This window comes from Uranotaenia lowii, chromosome 3, assembly GCF_029784155.1.
Source record: "Uranotaenia lowii strain MFRU-FL chromosome 3, ASM2978415v1, whole genome shotgun sequence".
Taxonomy (NCBI): Eukaryota; Metazoa; Arthropoda; class Insecta; order Diptera; family Culicidae; genus Uranotaenia; species Uranotaenia lowii.
In genome coordinates this window covers 173,085,712-173,102,429 of record NC_073693.1, presented here as the reverse complement: position 1 = coordinate 173,102,429, position 16,718 = coordinate 173,085,712, and the positions used below count along the sequence as shown (strand labels likewise).

The window sequence follows — 16,718 nt, the reverse complement described above, 5'->3', positions numbered from 1 at the left end:
AGAGCTGTTCTGGCGGTTTCGTTTGGGGGTGGATGTGTTGCTCGGGGTGCAAGAGGTCGTCATTCGGCGGTCACAGTCGGAAGCAGAGTCGTCGGAATCTTGGGTAGTTGAAGAATCCCCTACGAGTGTGGAGTTGTTGTTTTCTTGGAGGATTGCCAGCTGTTCCATGAGCTGACGAACTTGCGCTTCGAGTTCTTGGATCCGTTTGTCTTTGCCGGTTTCGATTTGTTCCGCCTGAGCCCGCTGCATCGCCGCTCTCTGGTTTAGAAGACGGTTCCGGTACTCCTTGGCGGCCTCTGTTTGAGAAATTCCGAGGTTGACTCTCAGTCGGACGATTGCTTGCTCCTCCTGGAAAACTGGGCAGTTTCGATCCATAACAGAGTGATTGCCCTTGCAGTTAACACAGTGCTTTGGGTTTGGACATTCCTTGTGTGCACCTGCTTCACCGCAATCAATGCAAATAGCTGGATTTTTGCACCGATTCTTGGTGTGCCCATAGGTGCCACAGTGGTAGCACAACAACGGACGAGGATAGTATGGCCGGGTGGTGACTCTCAAAAAGCCAAAATAAATGTATGGTGGGGGAATGGTGCCGTTTAGTGTGAGAACCATCGAATTAGTAGGAATGGATTGTTCACCGGATTTCTTAAGAAAGCGGTACACCTTAACGACGCCTTGATCTGCCAGGTACCCTTGAAGTTGGTCCTCGGTCAATCCGCCAATGTTATCGCAGGAAACGACGCATTGACAGTGGTTGAGAGTCGGATGATATTCGATAGAAATGGGAGTTTCGTCGATGAGTTTGTCCATTTTGAGAAGCATGTTGATTTGCGTAGGGCTCCTGACTTTTAGAAGGTAGTTTTCCCCCCGGTCGGTGGGATTTCCGCCTTCGATTCGTCCGACAAGCTGTTGAATGCTGGTGGAAATGATGAACGGATTTTTGGGGAGGTTGAATCCGGTGGCTGGTTTAAGACGGAGAAATTGGACATCGCCGTGTTCCCCTCTGGGATCCATCCAAGATGGAACAGTTCTCAGGTTCCGATTTCCTATTGGGTTTGGTGTGGTTCCCCACACCGGGGGAAATTCCCCCATCGTGCCAAACGAAGCGATAAACTTTTTCGTAGCACCAATTTAATTCAGTAGCACTCGCGAAAACTCAAACGAATTGGATGTCCGTGTTTTAGAAAGCGCTAACGCGAACGAAAAACTAACCACGATAACGTAAGAAAAGAAACGTCTGCACGCGACGACAGTTCGAGACAGAATGTTTCACGACAATACAATCCAAATCAAGAATATATGTGCTAATGTACCTATATGGCCTCCAAAATGATACGTTTATACTGGTTTTGCTGCATTATATACGATATGTTTACACGTATATTTGCACGTATATTTGTGTTGCAAATTCGAAACACCCACCAAATGGTTGTCTGGGTGAGCTACCACAACAAGCTTCGTAAAATGGAGTGTTGGCTGATCTTACCCTCGAATCCGATATATTTTTGTGGAAACCACAGAGTTCCAAATTGCCTGTTGTACTCATTCCTAAATACCTTCAGGAACGGTCCGTTGCACTAGTGACAGCCAACAGCGACAGTAGTGTTCAACAATGTCTTCATTATTTCAGGCATGCACTGCACTGTAGTTATAAGATAAGTTCTTTCTGCGTGTCTTTCGACAAGCATTGTAACTGCATTTAGCAATCTTTGCGTGCCCGGCTACTTCGAATACGCTAAATGCGCCTTTACCCGATCCGCTAAAAATGTGTTTTCCTATCTAGCAGAAATTTGAAACCTTTAGGGTAGCATTTCGAATTCACTAAGGGCAGCTTTAATATTTTGTTTGACAAGACACCTTCAAATCTCACAAATTTATAACTTCTTTAGTTTAAATTCAACGCAGCTCTTTTTGATTGCGTATTAGCACTTCTGCAGCTGCTCGGGAGTGCCTTTTTTGTGTTGAATGTAGCCCTTTTAGCTCGCGTTTCCAGCAGCCCTTTCGAGGGCTGCTTATTGAACTTGCACTCGGTTACAGCTCACTTGAATTTCATTCGTGCGTAGCATACATACATAACTATGGGTATAGCAATTTAAGCTAGCATTCTCTTGCAGCATACCTCACCTCTCGTACAGCATACCTCGCGCAGCATTTCTTGCTCGCATTTCTAGCGCAGCTCAACGAGCTCGTAACAGCGCAGCATTGCAAGCCCGCATTATTTCTGGCGCAACTCATCGAGTTCGCAACCAGCGATGCCACATTACCACATATACTGATTTAACGGTATTTAAACCGATTCTTGAGGAAATCTTCGACCAAGAATCGGTATGTGCAGAATACCGATTTTTGACAAAACATACCGATTTCATATCGATTCTTGAAATATTCAGTCAGGCAGAAAAAATGTTTATAAAATAAAATCAGCGTAGAGGATAGCATTCTTGTCTTCTATACTAACTGTTTTGAGCTCGATTCTTGGTCTTCGAATAATATGGTAGATTAGAGATTATAGCAGTTGTAGGCGTTAAAATGATCGCCAAATGTGGAAACCACATAGTGCCAAATTGCCTGTTGTACCTACTCTTTCTTGAATGCCTTCAGGAGCGGACCGGTGCACTAGCGACAGCTAACGAGCTAAGATGGTGGGCGATAGATGTGCTCGCATGATGTTATGACCCACACACACGTAATTTTTCAGTTAATTATGGAAACAGTAAGTTCGGACTTGACCATTTTGAACGAAATCAGACCTATCTTGTAGGGAGGAGCATCCATAAATTACGTAACGCTCCAGGGGGGGGGGGGAGTAAGCTCGAACGTTACGAATTGTGACATAGGGGAGCGGGGTAGGTATGATCATCGTTACGTAACGATTTTTTCCTTAAAAAATTGACTTAATCGCAGCTATATTGATGTCAAGCAATTTTTGCAGAATGATAAACAAACCAAAATCAACTTAAAATTTGTAAGCTTCAACATGATTGAAACTGGTTAGTAACCTTTCCTCTTTAAATATTCAAAGACAGACTCCTTTCAATGTGCACAGTAAACGAAAATTACCGAGTTCGGTAATTTTTTTACCGAAATCCTAACATGTGTAAATCGTTAAACTGCTCGGTAATTTTTTCGGTAAAAAATAAACAAACATCTGTAAATGAAGAATCGATTTACCGATTTTCGTTTATTTTTTACCGAACAGTTTAACAATTTACACATGTTAGGATTTCGGTAAAAAAATTACCGAGCTCGGTAATTTTCGTTTACTGTGTGTATTAAATATCCGTGGAATAACCGTTGGAGAACCGAATATTAGCTTAGCCAGCTTAGCTTGTTTGACTACTCATATCCACCTTAAATCATTAAGCCCGAAATGCTTCAATTAGTCTTCAACAATACCACCATTTTCTCATGGTTTTAATAAAAATATAAAACTATATTGTATCAAATCATTCAATGCATTTCGAATTTCATGATCGCTGGCGTGGCTAAGTAGAACGAGTTCCACATCGCCAATGGTTGCTACTCCGTGATTGATCGAGGCCATCAATTTTGTACAAGAGCCAAAAGAATGCAGCTTGAGATTAGCAACTCATTCTCAATGTACACATCTCATGCTCTCCCTTTCAAAAATGATCAATAACGGCGCCGGCCACGTCCTAGTTGTCAAAGGAGAATAAAAGCAGGATTGTTAGTAAGATACTTTTTAGGATCAACCATACACCTGTTATTCCAGTTTTCTTCAAAAGCTTGTTTTGAAAAACTCTGAACAATTATAAGTCAGTATCACCAGCTATAGAAACCGTCTATACGTCTGCGAATCTATATTCAAGTATCTCAGGAAGGGTTGTGTTTGTAAGGGAGAGGTTTGGATCAGGAGCCATTTTTGGAAAATGGTGCGATCTTCGTTTTACCTACACCTTCTATGCTCCTAGACATTTCCTGAGGAAACTCCTATTAACATCTACGGGGCGTTATTAGTTTTAAAATTTAAAAAGAATTCTGAACACTCAAATAATTTACAATTCCTGTGCAATTCTCTAATTTATAGAACGGCTTTTGAGATTTTATTTAACTCACCAACTATTTCAATATCCTAAATCTTCACGAACAGTTTTGTATTCAAGAATTATATAACACTTTTATATGATAAACATGATTTAAAGCTTTTATATGAAACTTGAAAAAAGTTGAAAATTCTGAATATTTTCTTTTGTGTTGAGGATAGAACCGTTCTTTAAATTGTTGAATTTGTTTCTAATCTTCGCCTCGCAACAATCAAATTCTATTATTATTCGTTGGAAAACCGAATATTAGGTACATTTTCCCCCAAGAACTCAAGTCAACCTTAAGACGGAAATTTTACTATTTTTTCACAATTGATTTAAAAAAAATGCAATTTTGATTGTTTCGACAATTGTTACTAAGTGGAGTAAATTTTGTCTAACAAGTTATGCTACAGTGAACAAGCACAGAGCAACTTGTATTAAGACAATCAATTTATTTTAACAGAGAGTCATCAATGAGTAGGTAATAAGAAGCGATTTGGGTAGATATTTATTCCGTTTTGAAGAATGTTACAAAAATTATTTTAAAATCTTTTTTTGATCTTCGAAAATCTGTATTGAAAAACATGAGAAGATGGGGGAGGGGGTAATTATCAGCTTTACGTAATTTTCATAGGGGGTACGTCGAACCGTTACGATTTGTGACATACGGGGGGAGGGGTCAAAAAAGTGCATTTTTTTGCGTTACTTAATTTATGGATGCCGCCTAGGCTGTTTGAGCTTCACACACGCTTAGGAAAATGGAGTTATGGTTGATTTCACCCTCAATTCCGCTACATTTTTTCAAATATTTCAGAAAAACCATGTTCGGACTTGAAAATTCCAAACATACTTAAGTAATTTTTTACCAATAAAGCTAATAAAAGGCTGTTTGGGCCACCGCACGCATCGTAAAATGGAGTTATGGCAGTTTCTACCCTCAATTCCCCCACCTTTTTCAAATTGTAAACCATGGCCATAACTCCATTTTCAGAAGCGTGCGGTGGCTCAAACTGTCTTCATTCGCTTTCTCAGAAACAAAAAACATAACCTAAGTCTCATTGGTTTAAAATGTTCAAGTCTGAACATGCTTTTTATGGACTTTTTAAAAATGTTTTGAAATTGAGGATAAATCGGCCATAACTCTCGTTTCCAATGCGTGCGGTGGCTCAAATAGCCTTCATTCGATTCCTTGTAAAAAATAACTCAAGATAAATCTCATATGGTTTACAATTTTCATGTCCGAACTTACTGTATTCATCATTAATTGAAAAAGATTGGGGAATCGATGGTAAAATCAGCAGTTACTCCATTTTCAGAGGCGTGTGGTAGCTCAAATAGTCTTCATTTGCTTCCTCGGAAAAAAATCACACAAGATAAGTCTATTTTCGTTGAGTTCTCCAGTCCAAATCAGTGTTTTTCTGGATTGTTTACAAAATAAAAGAGGAATCGGGGGTTAAAAAGGCACTATATCGTTTTTCCGGACATTTTCACTAAAGGAAAGTATATTTTAATAGATTGGTTCACGTAGGAGGGAAGATATTGAATTTCTTCGCGGTTTATACACTTTTTTCCCTATTGTGCAATGTTTCAAGAGAATTAGGATTAACTCAAATAATGCTTATATGTAGATTACTCTATCAAATCAAATGATCTGATAGCGTCTTTGGTAACATTTTGTTCCTGGCAGTTATAAAATTTTTAAAAGTGATAGTAAAACTTACCCGTATCCGCTCTAGAGTGTGAATATGACACTAATGGAAGTCTTAAGACTTGCAACTTTATTCAGCTGCATCAGAAAAAAACTGGGACTCTCGATTAATTTATGAAATCATTAATTTTCCATCATTACCATTTTTATGGACGCTCTCTGAAACCCCAGCCATAAAACTACCTCTCGCGAATTAGAGTGCCAATGTGACACTCCTTGCTTAAAATCGTTGTATCTCTCTTTCGGAAACCTTGTCACGTAAGTTAAATATGACTTGCGCCACACGGTTATCTATCAGTTTTATCAAGTGCTAAAAATTTTTAGATTTTTTTCTATTCTCTATAGCTCCAGAGCACCTTCATAGTAGCCAAAAGAAATTCCTATAATAATGTTGATAAAATTGGCAGATTTTTTCTCCTTTTAGGTACGAAAAGAACATCGTTGAATTTGTACAACTCCGATTCCGCTTTCTCTAATATCCTTCAAAACAGGGTGTCCGTTTCGAAGGATCTTCGGATAAAATTTCAGCTTTTTCGAAGCATTCTTGTCAGATTGTCAGATTGTCACACAATTTCACTCATGCTGAAATTTCATTTAAAACGAATCTAAAAACTTCATCTCTTTTAAAGAAATAAACATAGAAAAGAATTTAATCTGTTTCACTATACTGTGTGTAAAGTAAAGTTTTTTTTTAAATGTTCTAAGATTCTAAAAGTTCGTAAAGTCGCGAATAATCCTAAAATGGGTTCAAATTTCGGAGTTTTGAACAACCATTTATCAAGGTTTGTTTCCCGATGGGATCGGAAATTTTCATCCGAATATTGGTATGAATCTTCAATAAAAATAAATAAAAATAAAAATATTCGAACTACAAAAAATAGTCAGAACACAGCTTTTCTAAAATTCACATTCATTTAATCCTGTTTTCGTAGCAATTAGTTGTTGAACTGCAAAAAAACTCTCATGCAAGAGAACGCAATTTGTGGAAGCAAGAGCTTCCGCGTCGGGCAATTTTTCACATCTAGATGGTTTAAAAGAAGCGCACAAAAACTCACATCCGCTTCCGAAAGGGATAAACGAGGCAGAAGCGAATAGCGGCAGTCTCCCGAGCTTCGATGGGTTTCAATATCGCGAATAGCCAGCGTACCACCACTCGGATGCCTTCAAGGCTTCTTATGGGGAGATGGGAAGAGAGTGGAAAAAAACAACCGACAGACGAAATATAATCCTGGGTTTCGGTCGAGCAACCTAAATTTCCCAAGCATCAATCCTGGGCAACTTTTTAGTTCAGTCGAACAGTCAAACATCCATCCCCTCACATCCCTAGAAGCAGAAATAAAAATCCATACGAGGCACCTATGGAAATCCCGAGAAAATCCACCCACTTTGCACCGCGCGCACTCAATTAAGCTTGTTCCGAAGTAGGAAAAATCCATGGTTGCATCAATTGAAAAGAGAGATTCTTGGCTTGGAAAATAGTGGATGTAAATATTACTCATCCTTGTCGTTTTTAATACGTAAGAGATCGTTGTTGGTGAATTTGTTTTGAATTGGTTTTAATTGTTTCTTTTTATGATTTTTTTGCCGAAAACTGAGTCTGAAATATTCCATAGTGCATTCTTAAAAGAAGTTGTTGTACCACTGACTAGAAATTTCATCAAAATAAATGAAGAATGTCAATTTGAGGCACACGTTTGAAGGGCACAGCACCTTTTGTACCTTTGCTTTAAAAACTGAATTTGGAAGATATTGGCGCTCTACACCCAACTTACTTTCCAAACGCCTTGAAGTAGGCTATCAATTCCAATATGCAATATGCCAAGCAAAGGAGGTGAAAATGCTTTTATAAAAACTGAAACCCTTGGTGTCGAAAACTAAAATTTAATGTTAAGAGCTAGATTATCGAGAGGTTTTGATAAAAAAAATATACTTAATTTTAAAACTTTCGATTACTAAAAAAATTAAGAATTAAAAAAAAGTCTGACTAAAAAAAACAATCATATACTAAGTGGAAAGGCCAAATATTAGTCAATTAATTTATTAAATATGCGCTGAAACAAGCAGAGATCGTTGAAAAGCAGATATTTTATCCTACTGTTTTTTTTTAATTTTCTCAACTTCAATCCGCTCTTGAGTGTCAATATGACACTATTGGAAGTTTGGCGGCCTGTATCTTTATTCAGGCAATAATTCTTCTGGAAACCTTACTGAATTCATGAAATCTTTGATATTGCATCATTACTTTTTTACGGACGCACCCTGGAAGCCCAGACAAAAAAACTCCCTAATCAGTCCTTGAGTATCAATTTGACACTCCTCGCTTAAAATTGCTATATCTTTCTTGTTTCTCATAAGATTTTTACAAAATTTTTAGCCTTTTTTCAGACAATAGTCAGCTACAACTATGAATTTTGACATTATTCAAAGTCTAAGAAAAAATCCGAAAAAACATGCTTCGGAAAAAAGACTGTAGATCAGCTACGAAATGCTCAATATGATTTCACTTAGCGTTCAAGAAAGCTGAAGTTAGAAGCTATACGTTGCGCACAACGATATTTCTTTTTAATTTTTTTAAGATTGTAACCACAAATAATATTAAAAAGTGATGTACAAACCGTACTTTTCAATCAATGAACCGCCAAAATTGACGTAGCTGTTTTTTTTAAATTTCTTATTAAATCACAATTTCGCAGATTTTTTAACACCTGAATTCAACTTTGCACAGGGTTTTGAGTATATAAATGTAAAAATTTTGCCATAAATTATATTCACCAGAAAGGTAATTTTGTACAAATTCTAGTGGTGTAATTGACGGATTTCACATCAAATCGACGAAAAGTTGACATGACCCTCTTAGAATTCAAGGAAACTTTGTGGGCATAAAGATCTTACCTAGTAAAGCAACTTGGCATACTTAGTTTTCCCAAAAATTATCTATACTAATATTGGAAAAGGGCCAAACTTTTCAGGCAAAAATTTGATAAACATTTTTAGCTCGAGAATAACAATTTTTTCACAAATGTGGTTTATAAGAGAATTTAAAAAAATGCTTGAACTTTTAGAAAAAAAAAAATTGATTTTTTTCTAATGCTACACTGAGAAAAATGCATTTAAAAAACTAAAACTCAATTTCCCAAAAAATACCATCTCAGAATTTGATGATTTTTTTTTTGAGGGAAAAAGATTTTTATAACAAAAACTTGTTGATTTTTTTTTTTTTTGAAAATCATGTAATGTAATTTTTTTTAAACTTTCAATTCAAAAACTGCTTCGTTGAATTGATTGTACTAATTTTGAATAAATAAAAGCTACACTTGTAATAATTGATGGTAAAAGTAAGTAGAAACCCTACACTAGAAAAAAATCAAATCAAAGGCGTTAAAAAAAATTTTTTTTTTCGGAAATTGAGTTTCAATCTATAAAATGCATTTCTCTCAGAGTAGGATTGGAAAATATTTTTTGGCAATATTTTTTCTAAGAATTCTATCATGTTTCTAAAAATCTCCCGTAGAACACATTTGTGTAGGAATTGTAATTTTAGAGCTATAATTTTTCATAAACAATTCGCTTGAAAAGTTTTCCCCTTTTTAAATGGTGAGGACTATACACACACAAAGTTTCATTCTATTGTGAAAGGGTCATGCCAGATACTGTATTGAGTTGGCGCGAAATCCGTCAATTACAAAAATTCTTTTAAATATTATAAATTCCAGAATTTATAAAAAAGATTAACACTGTCTATATAACGACGTGTTCAAATAATTTGGAATGCTATTATTGAGATTAACATTTTTAATATTTTATTTATATAATTCTGTTTATACTCAAACACATGTATTCTATTTAAAAAAAATCCCCATTGCATTGCCTCAACAAATTTCCTAATAAAATTTTAATGAAAGATTTATTATTAAATAAAAAAAATATCTGAAAGAATAAATTTTAGCACATCACAACGAAAAATATATTGAAAAAATACTATGACACAATTATCAAATATTCTTTTGAAGAAAGTGTAACTCATTTTTTTTTTATTCCAATTGACTGGGATTCTCGAAATTTTTTATCATGATACAAACCTGAAATGAATCTTACCGAAAAACAAATGTTGTACCCTCGTCGAGAAGAATTATAACGCCAAAATTTATTTTTCTTTATCCCCGATCAAAAAATTAAAAATCGCCTAAGACTTGTTGTAGGATCCTTTCTTTTTGTCTGGTTTGGCTACTTAATGTTTGATTTTGACTTCCAGTTGATTTGAACGAATTTGAAAAAAATTATAGCCAAACGGGCTCACTCAAAAATATTTTCAATTTCAACACAAATACAACAAACGTATTTAACTATTGTTAAAACATAACTGAACCCAAATTTTGATTTTTATTACTTGAACGTAGGTATTCCTAGCGGATCTCTCTTTCGTTAATGTAAACCCGAGGATGGATAGAAAAAAATCACCATGCCAAGCGTATTTTTCCTATAACGAACTCTTAAAATATTTCTGTACCTTCTCAATATTTGTCACAGCCAAAATAAAATTTGCACTCTCTATCTGTCTGTATACAACACAGTCCATGTGTTTAGAAACGTTTGAACCCTCTTCAGCACCGTTGTTATGATCAGCTTCCGCAACACTTTATCCAATCCTACCGATGAAGGATTTTTTTTAACAAACAAAAAATAATACACTACACACTTGCACACATCCTTATCCGAACGGCGACACACATTTCAGTACTTATTATTTATATTTTCTGTTGGATAATTCATAGCAAAGCACGTCCGATTTGCAAAGCTAATTTTTGAAAAAAAGTCGCAGAAATAATGCATTTCTGAAAATATGTAACAACAGCATTAACAATTTCTGCATCTTTTTTTTAGAGAATGAAAACCCCTTCCTGATCCAAAATCCCGAGTGTTAGTTCTATTCCCCTAAATTTATGTTATAATTTATTTTGAGAATCAATTGGCTGTAAGCATAAAATTTTCGGAGAAGTTTGAAAACCAATATATTTGACAAAAATGATCCTTCTTAAAAAAAACTAAAGAAAATAAAAGTCCAAACGTAGACCCACAGCGTGGTGTGCATAACGAATGTAAATCTGATAGGAAGCTGTTGAGCACACATAGCTTAGCCGTACCATTTCAAGCTTAAATCCCTATTTTGTTGTACAACTTGGAATGCGCAGTTGTCTCCAATTCCCAGTATCAAGCCCTGTGACTAATTTGCTTTGTTCTTAGATGGATTCTTCCCCAGCGCTGATAACGGTAACTAGAAAATAAATCCTTTGCTTGCACCGCTTCTGGCCATCTGTATCAAATTGTATAAACAGCAAAAAAAAACAACAAAACAAAACAATCCGCCAATCTCTTGTTTCTTAGGAAAAAAAAACATTGACATTGTCCTGCACAAATCAGTAGTGCAAGCTGCAACAATCGACTTTTTAGTTCGTTGACAACCTCATGCAGTTTGTTTGCACTTCTCAATTCACCTCAATTGAAAGGTGCAATCAACGGCGATCGGATCGAAACTAATCCTGTTATAGTAACGCTACCTGACAGATTCCATCAGCAGTATTTGTATGGGAGAGAAACAATTGTCAGCGCTCAATTAGTTGAGTATGTACCTACACTGGATGAACTCCCGAGGTCATCAATGGAATAAACAAAACTATTTGAATCGTTCCTTTGAATACAGTGTGAAGTTAGTTAGATTTAACAACCAAATAATGCATTTCAATAAAAGAAAAGACAATTAACGAACATAAATTTAATGTTTCCTCGAAGAGATTCCATTAACTTAACACTTAACACTTACAAATGCTAAAACCACCAACGCATAGAAATATTTTTCACAAACAGAAGTCAGAATTTTCATAGAAGAAAATAAACAACTCATTTATAGCTTGAGAACAAAATTTGTTTTAAAATGAATTTTGTGATGCCTTGAAATAATTAACCACTCTATGGAGCCACTTATGCAAAATTTGCTATGAAAAAAAAAATTGTAATTTTCAGCAGAATTATATACCGTAAAATGAGGGGAGTAGGGACATGGAGGTAAATCGGGACGCAAATGGGAAAAATTGTTGTGATCCGAATATCGTTTAGGGTAATTTTTGAATTTCTCAAACCCTGGAGTCTAAAAAACTTTATTTTGGTTTCAAACTCATCTATGATTTTTGCAAAATTTTTGAGTAACGTTCATGATTAAATTTGCACATTTAGGTTTGTATGGAAAAATTGAATATTTTGTACTGAAAAATCAACATCATTTTTGTTTCGTCTGTGGAATCGAGTCTGCTTATAGAAATTATGAAAATTTATAAAATCTCTTCAAGAAAATTTTCCGCTGAACAACTTTGTCGAAGATCGGAACTTAGTATTGGGGGAAAAAAATGTCTGTCAAATTGGAAATTAAGCTACTTAACATGTCGGAAGGACCTATATTGAAATATGTTTACTTTTAATTGATTTAATAAATAAAAAGAATATTTCGAATTTAAAATTTTTAGCTTAGCTAAATATATAGTGAATTCGTTTTCAAAGGTTCAGTCAAAGCAAACGAATAGGACGTTAATCTATGTGTCCTTCATTAGGTCTGGTGACCAAAACAATTTAAGGATATTCGACAGTTTTTATCCGACAGTTTTTAATCACATTATTGCAGAAACTGGAAATACCGTTCCTATACAAAAAATAGACAGGCACAACATGGAACGAGAATGATAATTTCGATTGAAACTTTTTTTGTTTATTCGAAAGTTATGAATTTCCCTGGTTCGCACCGAATTTAAAGATGAATCCTTTATTTATTTATACATGGCTTGAAAAGTATGTAAACAAGCGGTACACATGCGACATCTGCGATTTTAAAACAGGAACACGAAACTCGACCGAACTGTCAAGTTGCCAGAGGGTTGACCTCGCTCATAAAGGGTGATACGGTCAACATTTGGTCAAGGGAAAACGCGTGTACATCGGTGAAATCGTTTATTTAAAAAATCAAATTAAATTTCTTTTTGAAGTTTAATTAGTATGAAATTCACGAAAAATATTCAGTTAGGCTTTTCCAAATCCGAATTGCCGGGTCTTACGCCTAACCCCTGCCATCAGATTTTGTACAGCCACCTTACCCACCTTCTTCAAAGCAGAAAGCCAGTTTGCCTTGAACTGCTGCTCGTCCTTAGCAGGTTTTTAGGACTTCTTTAGGTTCCGCTTGACAATAGCCCAGTATTTCTCAATTGGGCGGAGCTCTGGCGTGTTGGGAGGGTTCTTGTCCTTGGGAACCACCTACATTAGACTGTCTCAAATTTGTATGGGAAATTCAAAACCTGTGAAATGTTGTGCGCTGCAGGCTAAAATTGATGCTAGGCCTAGTACAAAATCTCATGCCAAATTTGGGCCAGATCGGACCACGGGAAGGGGTCGCTCAACAAGCCTGAAGTTTGTATGGGATTTTAAGACATTTTGTTCGGGAGAAACATGAAAATCCAGTTTTTCATCAATAACTTTGGTTCCCGTCTGCCAAAAACGGGTTTTCTCAAAGCCTGAATTATGACAAATATTTCATCCGAAGACTGCATATCGATAAGAGTTAAGATAAAAAAGTTATTAAGCTTAAAAAATGGGGTAACTTTTTTTACGGTGGTATTCATCACTGTTAATGAGGCGTCAATATGTTCGACCGCCCCGACTCATTAACAGTGATGAATACCATCCTTAAAAAAGTTAGCCCATTTTTGAAGCCTTATAACTTTTTTATCTTAACTCTTATCGATATGTTCATGTCTTCGGATGAAATATTTGTCATAATTTAAGCTTTAAGAAAACCCATTTTTGAAAGAAATCGGCCGACGGGAACCAAAGTTATTGATGAAAAACTGGATTTCCATGTTTCTCTCGAACAAAATGTCTTAAAATCCCATACAAACTTCAAGCTCATTGAGCGACCCCTTCCCATGGTCCGATCTGGCCCAAATTTGGCATGAGATCTTGTACTAGTCCCAGGATCAGTTTAAGCCTGCAGCGTATAACTTTTTCAAAAGTCGGGTCATTTGGGGCAGTCTAACCTACACGTTGTTGGCGCCGTACCACTCCATGGCCTTTTTACCGTAATGGCAAGATGCCAAATCCTGCCAAAACAGTACGGAACAACCGTGTTTCTTCAGGTAAGGCAGCAGACGTTTATTCAAACACTCTTTCACGCATATTTCTTGGTTGACAGTCCCGGAAGCTATGAAAATGCTGCTTTTCAAGCCATAGGTACAGATGGCTTGCCAAACCAGATATTTCTTCGCGAACTTTGACAGTTTCATATGCTTGAAAGCATCTGCTACCTTTCCCCTTCCTTTTGCCGTATAAAACTCCTGTCCCGGAAGCTGCTTGTAGTCGGCTTTGACGTAGGTTTCGTCGTCCATTACCACGCAGTCAAACTTCGTCAGCATCGTCGTGTACAGCCTCCGGGATCGCGCTTTGGTCGTCGTATTTTGTTTATTATCGCGATTTGGAGTCACTACCTTCTTGTAAGTCGATAGTCCGGTTCGATTCACAGTTGTAGACGATACACCCAGCTTATTTGCGGCATCTTGGAGAGATGTCGTCTCAGCGGCTTCCGGTTTTCGATTTACCCCCGATCCAGACTTCCTGGCTGTCGACAAACGTTCCTTAAATACTTTAATTACATTTGTAACGGTTGATTTGGCAACTTTTAGCGATTTTGCCAGCTTTCCGTGCGAGTAGCTCGGATTTTCCGCGATGCGCGAGCTAAATTTTGATACGCTGCTCTTCTTCCTTGGACTGCATTTTGACAACTGAAGAGTGAATTCCAAAATCAAAATAAGAGTAACATTCTACACACACACACACCTTCAAAATGAGGGATGTTCAGGTTTTTTAAATGCAAATTGAAAGAAATACGTCAAGTTGATATTGACCAAATTTTGACCACATCACCCTTTAGTACATGGAAAATAACAGGTAGGCCATTGCGCTTAACCTCACTTCGAAGCTCCGTGTATGTACCTACACAGCATGCTTGCATACCAACAAAAATAGTTATGAGAATTTGGCAATTTTATATAGAATGGCAATCAAAATTATTAATTTCTCCGTCGATAGCCATTCGATTCTTTTGAAAAAGGCTTCAGATTAAAGGTTGTTTTTTCAGGGTCATCAGAAACGAGTTTTTGCATTGGATTTTTGGATCTGAACCGACCTCGCTAGGCACCCAGCAGTGATGTCAATTGATTTTATTATTTTTCCATATCAAAAGACATGTCCCCATTTACAACCATTTTTTTTTATCTGATAAAATACGAAGTAACGGTCTTCGACAAAGTTGTTCATCGGAAAATTTAGATTTTTTTGCCCCTGGATGATAACTCGGGCTCGCAAAATTTAATGAAAATATCTGCAGATCGAAAAACCATGCACTAACTTGTCTTCTAAATGATGAAAGCTAAAATGAACGAATTTTTAATGTTGAGCAGTTTCTAAGAACACGATTTTCTCAATAAACAAACAACTGTCACTCCACTTTGGGGGAGAACAAAAATTAAAGTTTAAAATTGATAGTGAAAACCCCTTTCAACTTTTTTTAATTGAGGTTGGTTCAGGAGAACAAAATGCTTAAAAAGCCTCATTTGACAGAAATATTACGGAAATAGTCCAGAAATTGTCCTGATTCACCCCATTTAACGGTATTCAGTTTTTACTTGGTGAAGAATTTGAAATTTGAATTTGAACTAACAATCAAAATTACAAGTATGCGATCGATTGCAATTTGAATTTCCCAACGAAATAGTCATCTTGATAATTATATCTTGAATGTGAAACTCATTCACGAGAAGAATTTGAATCTGAATTTTAAATACATTTTAGTTTTAAATCTAGATTGTGACCTGAGCTCAGTATTCGAATTTCGGATCTGTTTCCAATTTTCATTGAATATGTATAAGGAAAAAAATATAAGGAAAAAAAAACGATTCCTGAATTAAGATTCCAAATCAACATTTTCATTGCGAGTTAAAAATGGAAATTTATTTCAGAATCTCAATCATTAATCTATAATTTTAATTCCTACGTTTTGAGTTTCAATTTATAATTTCTATTCAAACTTTAAATCCGACTTGCAAAGTCGAATTAAAATGTGAATAAAGTGAAAAAAGATTAACCTGAACCTGAAAACTCAGAAAATTTTCAATTCTAGATCCCCATTTTGAAGCTTAAAAATGTTTGAATTCTGCATAAGAACTTATGTTTAACTTTTTTAATAGGATTTCAAAGAATTGAGTTTGAGAACTTTGAATAAATATCAAACAATAACTCAGGATGTTTTCTATTTTTTTCATATTTGGTAAATTATTATTCAATATTAAAAAGGCATGTGAGTTTCAAAAATCATTAATCATTAATTTAAATTGTGAATGAAATGTAAAACCAAATTAAAACGATTTCAAAACAGCTTGCATCAACCACTCTAAGGAGCCACTTCGATGGATTATTCGTTTTAGGCTATGAATAGATAAAACATCACTTTCAATTTATAAGAACAAATTTTACTCCAACTTACAGAAGATAGACTCTAATTTGTTTGCTTAATTTACAAACAATATTGTTATCCTTTCAAACTCTCACCATACAAATACTACTGAAAACATAGAGAAGAACATCACTTCGTACCAAAGTGATGTATTTTCCAATCGAAAGGTGTAACACAAACCGCTGGCTGTATCCATGGTATTTTTTGCTGAGCTTTACCTGTTTCATGCATCCTGTTTGAAAACACCAGATTGTGCTTTTCCCAGAACTGATAATTATATATCTCGACAAAACGTGCTACCGTAGAATATGAAATTTTGTCCGTGATGTTGTAACATGCCGCCACACTGCCGCTCGAAAAATCCCACTGCAACAATACGCTCAAAGTATGTGATATCACGCGCTTACCAGCCAACTGAATT

At 35.9% G+C, this 16,718-nt stretch overlaps 1 protein-coding gene across 1 annotated transcript in view; it reads left to right on the top strand.

Moving 5' to 3' along the window:
• Positions 1-16,718, top strand: part of LOC129752853 (cell adhesion molecule Dscam2) — a 507,703-nt gene that overhangs the window by 478,572 nt on the left and 12,413 nt on the right. The window lies entirely within an intron of this gene.